This window comes from Ambystoma mexicanum, chromosome 4p (assembly GCF_040938575.1).
Source record: "Ambystoma mexicanum isolate Mex_15411 chromosome 4p, UKY_AmexF1_1, whole genome shotgun sequence".
Taxonomy (NCBI): Eukaryota; Metazoa; Chordata; class Amphibia; order Caudata; family Ambystomatidae; genus Ambystoma; species Ambystoma mexicanum.
In genome coordinates this window covers 42,025,580-42,031,346 of record NC_090927.1, presented here as the reverse complement: position 1 = coordinate 42,031,346, position 5,767 = coordinate 42,025,580, and the positions used below count along the sequence as shown (strand labels likewise).

The window sequence follows — 5,767 nt, the reverse complement described above, 5'->3', positions numbered from 1 at the left end:
CGTATGAGCAAGGCAGGCTACCAGAGACCCTGCGAGAGGCGGTGATTATCCCACTTCTGAAGCCGGGCAAGCCTATCACTGATTGTGGGTCGTACAGGCCCTTATCGATGCTCAATCAGGTTAGTAAAATCCTCACTGCTGTACTGGCAAATAGGCTTAAGGCTGTCATTGGTAAACTGATACACGCCGACCAAACGGGCTATGTCAGGAACATAACTGATAATCTCAGAAGACTGCATCACATCCTTGACCAGACAAAAAATGACCCAGGTGAACTGGCAATAGTTTCACTAGACGCGGTCAAGGCCTTCGAGCCAGTGAAAAGGCCCTAGTTGATCACGACCTTTAAGGGCTATGGAATGGGACCGGGGTACCTCAGGTGGGTGACAATGTTATACAGCTCCCCGATCGCCAGGGTCAAAACGGGTGCTATCATTTCGGACAAATGGTAACTAAGCAGAGGCACTAGACAGGGCTGCCCGTGGTCGCCCATGTTATACATATGGGCACTGGAGCCATTGGCCACCTGCCTGAGACAGCAATACGAGGAGATAGGTATTCGCACTGCGGATGGCATGCACCTTGTTTCTTTATATGCGGACGACATACTGTTATATTTACGCTACCCAGAAGAGAACATGCAATATATTCTAGACATGATGGAGCAATTTGCCGTTCTCTCTGGCATAGCGGTTAACCCCAAAAAGTCTAGCGTGTTCCCTATGGGGAGATACAAGCTTGTCTTGCCTAGGAGTCTGCCAGTGTTGCCGATTACCCTGGCACACAAAGTCGTTCCGATATCTCGGAATTGACATATACCATATGGCAGAAGAACATGCACGCAACACGGTTAAAGCAGTAGAAGGAATTAAGAACAGCATGGGATTCTGGTCCAGGTTACCCCTGGCTATGGTGGGGAGGGCTGCTCTGCTAAAAATGGTAGTTTTGCCCAGACTGTTGCATTTCTTTGTTAACATCCCGCATGGGATCCCGAGGCGCTTTTTCGCTAGCCTCCATAGCCTGTGTAGGAGCTTCATCTGGGGCAACTCCAGGAACAGGGTGGCCCTCTGGAAACTACAGAACTTGTGTGATAGGGGAGGGATCAACCTGCCAAATTTTGAGCTATACTATCTGGCAGAGCAGCTGCAGTATGTAGCAAGATGGCTGTCTGGCGAGGAGATGGCAGAAAGCAGGCTGCTGTGCAGGGAACTGCTCCCCTTCTTTCACAAAGAAGTGGTGTGGCTGTCCAAGTCGAGGGTCCGGGGAATGGCGGGGCTGCTGGTACTGGGATGGGAGATATGGCACAGAACGTGGCAGATTGCGGGACACCTGGTTCCGTACTCTGTGCAGGTGCCGCGTGCAGCACTATGTGGAGAGGATCCCTAGCTGATACAAGGGGTCCGCAAGTACTGGGAACCAGTGGGCCTGGCCACCCTGGGAAACATATGGCTGGAAGGGGAGGCATTAGAGTTCCCGAACCTGATCGAAGATACTGGGGTGCATAAAGGGCAGTACATAACTTACACCAGAATTGTCAAGAAAGTACGAGTGAAGTGGCCAACAGAGGTGCTCACCGGACAACCGGATGCCACCATGGAGGCTATATATGATATTTCAGAGGGTGGGCATGAGATTTCCCGCATATACGAGCTGTTGGGATCCAAGGTGGGGAAGGACTTGACCCAACAGACAACTTTGGGAGGATGAGGTGGGAGAGCCCATGTCGGATGGGCTCTGGAAAAGAGCCCAAAGATATAAAAAAGTGTCCCGGAATGCAATGCTCCAGCAGATCCAACTATATGTCACACATAGAGCATAGCTCACCCCCAGTAAGATCGCTAGGTTTGGTGGCCATACGACTCAGAAATGCCCTAGGTGTGGGGTGGAGGAGGCTTGGCTACTCCACATGTTTTGGGCCTGCCCTGAGGTGGGGCGGTTTTGGCAAGAAGTGAAGGCACGCTTAGCAGGATCCGGTATTACACTGGAGGTGGAGTCGGCCTGGGCATGCATGCTGGGGGGGATTCCCTAGGCCACGTAACTTAAAGCACATAAGCAGAATGAAACATCTAGCATATGTCCTGGCCAAACGAAGGATAGCAATGTGCTGGAAGGCAGCCCAGAGGCCGAGGATAGAGTTGTGATGGGCTGACCTCTTAAAATGGGCAGAGGCAGAAACGGCTGTTTGGTGGGACGCGGTTTGTAGGGGAGGGGAGGAGGTACGACCCCTAATTGAATGGAGGCAGCTGGTGGCTACCATGAGTGGCCCCCCCAGTCTGATCAGAGCGATGATAAAACGGATAAAGAGACGACGATAAACCCGCCTGAAAAATCACAGGATGATGACATGGACATATTGGCTCAAGTTAGGGGGGAGGGAGTTTCATGGGACTGGACAATGCTGATTGTAACACTCTGACGCTGAATCTGATGATGGAAGTCCCAAGAATTGTGTGTTATATAAAATAAACATTGTTTTTTCCCAAAAAAAAGAAAAAAAAAACTGTGCGGCTCCCGCCTACTTCTCTGGGATCATTTGCATTGCCGCACTGGACGCCGCAAGGGCGCCCGTCCCTGCCACTCTGGATTTGGGGATCTGAACCCGACTTCCTGTCGATCGGCTGAGGGCAATGGAGGCCATAGCCCATCCCTTCCGAACGGCGCTCGCCCATCCCTTAGGACTGACTGACCCATGTTCAACTTCTGTTCACATGGAACCCTTCTCCACTTTATTCTTCAAAGTTCCCGTTTTAATATTTGCTACTACAACCAAGATCTGCACCTGCGGCGGCTCCACTCGGGCCCTCGCCCCGGGCTTCTGTGCGTACTGCAGCAGCCCTCCTACTCGCCTGACTTAGCCCCCCGCGGCTCTCAACGCTGGCCTGGTATGGGCCTGATGCTCCAGGGCCATCCATTTTCAGGGCTAGTTGATTCGACAGGTGAGTTGTTACACACTCCTTAGCGGATTCCGACTACCATGGCCACCGTCCTGCTGTCTATATCAACCAACACCGTTTCTGGGGACTGATGAGCATCTGCATCATGCGCCTTAACCCCGGGTGCGGTTCATCCCGCAGCGCCTGTTCTGCTTACCAAAAGTTGCCCACTGAGCACATTCATACAATACCCGGCTCCACGCCAGCAAGCCGGGCTTCATACCCATTTAAAGCTTGAGAGCAGGTTGAGATAATTTTGGCCCCAAGACCTCTAATCATTCGCTTTGCTAGATAAAACTGGGGTTTCCGTGCGCCAGCTATCTTGAGTGAAACTTCGGAGAGAATCAGCTACTATATCATTCGATTAGTCTTTTGCCCCTATACCGAGGTCGGATGACCGATTTACACATCAGGACCGCTACGGACCTCCACCAGGCCGAGTTCACCATCTTTCGGGTCCTATCACACACGCTCATGCATCATCTCTGACAGAGCGGGGGAGACGGGTCGGTGGAGAGCCCACCGCAACAGGATGCCACTGCAATCGCCGGGCACCGGCCCTCAACATCATTACATCACTACATCACAGGGTTTCATTCATCCCTCTGACTCGGGCAGGCATTATATTCTTAGTCAGTGTTTCCAGACAGGTCGGGTGGTTAACCGACCCCTGGCGCCCTTTGTGGGCCTCCCCGCCCGGCAGCACGACGTGGTTGGGGTGTATTGAGGGCAGTCCACCACAGTCACATCGGGAGCCCCGTCTCCCGTGGCCACTCTAGCAACCCCCAAGAGGGGCCAGGACAGTTGCCGGATAAGGGCCCGGTGGTGGTCTATCTCCCTCAGCTCCGTGGACACAGCAAAACTGCTGTCAGGGGGCTGTAACACTCTCTGCTGGAGCAGAGAGCCACCTGCCCCCTGGGGCCTTCCCAAATGCACCCTGCTGGGGCTGGATGTGCCCGCGCTGCAGACCCACAAGGGCCTCCACCGTTCCAGGTGACCAACCTGCCTGCCGTGTTGAATCCTGTGGGTGGACTGCACAGACCCCACCAGTTTACCGCTCAACCGTTTCACACCCTCTTGAACTCTCTTCAACTTTCCCTTACGGTACTTGCTAGTCACCAGTCTCGCGCCCGTATTTAGCCTTAGACAGAGTTTACCACACGCTTTGGGCTGCATTCCCAAGTAACCTGACTCCAAGAAGACCTGATCCCGGTGGGCAAGAGGCCGCTATCGGCCTAACACCATCTGCGTGGGGAGACAATCAGAAGGACTTGAGCCCCCTGAGTGATGCCGGGGAGTCAATCTTCTGTACGCCACATTTCCCACGCCTGCTGCTGAATGGGGATTCGGCGCTGGGCTCTTCCCTTTTCACTGGCCGTTACTGAGGGAATCTTGGTTAGTTCCTTTCCTCTGCTTAGTAATATGCTTAAATTCAGCAGGTCACCATGTCTGATCTGAGGCCGTGGAGCACAAAGCTCAGGGCAGCTGGCCTCGGGCCCGTATGGGGGGTTGCCCCAGCCCTTGGCGCAGGCAAGTGTATTCTGTCCCAATCTGTGACCGAAGCCCACATGGTCACAAGGTCCGTGCTCCATGGTCATCCTGCGCCGGCAGCCGTGGGACACCAAAGACAGCCACACACAGCACGGCCAGGTGCCCCGGGGTAGGGTGAAGGTGCACCAGGCTTTTTTAAAGCCTGCTGCCGCTGCCACCACATCCGGGGCGCGTGGGCCACCCGGCCCTCCCGAAACCAGCATGAGGTGGGGAAACTGGGGAAACCAGGACGCGTCGGCAATGAGCTTGCGCGCCAGATCCAAGGATCCAGCGACGGTGCTGATCGGGGTCTGACCTTAGGGGGATGAATGGAATGGGGTCCCTGCGACAGCCCCAGCCACGCCCCTGGGAGTGAACCCCAGGGCGATTGATGTACAAGCGACCCTCAGACAGGCGTAGTCCCGGGAAAAACCCAGGGCCACATGGTGCGTTCGAAGTGTTGATCAATGTGTCCTGCAATTCACACTAATTCTCGCAGCTAGCTGCGTTCTTCATCGATGCACGAGTCGAGTGATCCACCGCCAAGAGCCACAGGCAACTTTTTTTGTCCTAGACGTCGGCCTGACCCTGCCGGTGCAGGAGAGGTTGGGGGAGGCAGCGCTGGCTGTGGCAGGACAGCCCAGCTCCCTGTCTAGCTCGGCCGAAACCATTGTGGTTTCAAAAAAATAAAAAATAATAATCCAGGTGCTCAGCCTGACCGCCAGCTGCAGCAGCACAGCGCTTCCCAGGGGGATGGAGGTAGGCCGCTCCGCCACCTGCCCACACGGCCCGATCCACTCATCCTTCCCCGACCCCTTCCCTTTTGGGAGGGGGGGCTGGGAGATGGACAACGAGGCAGGCCAGAGACAGCACAGACAGGGGGTCGGGTGGGACCACTAGAGTCTTCAAACCCCAGCCCGGCCGCATAGGACCCAGCTCCAGGTACCTGGGCAAGAGGGAAGGTCACCCACTGTGCCAGCGGGCCTGGCCATTGCTCACACACAGATGTGGGCGGTTGGAACCTTGGCGCCCACCGTCAAGTGAGCCAGCTGCACCATGGCTCATGCCTGGCTTGCCCGGGTGCCTGTCTGCCTGGGGAGGCACCCCTCGAGAGCAGTCAGGTTTCCCTCGGCTCCCGGCTGCCCCCAGTCAGGGCTTCCCTGGTGACCGGGGTGTGCCCACCAATGCCCAGCCGCTGGCAGGTCAGAGAGAGGAGTGTGCGCCCCCCGGCCAGCGCAGATGCGGGCTCAGTGAGGAGAGGGGGCTGGTTGACCACGCGCACCGGACCGCTCTGCGAGAGGTGC

General features: G+C 55.7%; 1 non-coding gene across 1 annotated transcript; it reads right to left on the bottom strand.

Annotated features, from left to right (window-relative positions):
- Positions 1 to 4,863: 4,863 nt before the first annotated feature.
- LOC138459963 (5.8S ribosomal RNA) lies at positions 4,864 to 5,014 on the bottom strand. The gene has a single exon (XR_011262741.1). It is a non-coding gene; the product is annotated as a 5.8S ribosomal RNA (ribosomal RNA).
- Between the last annotated feature and the right edge of the window lie 753 nt (positions 5,015 to 5,767).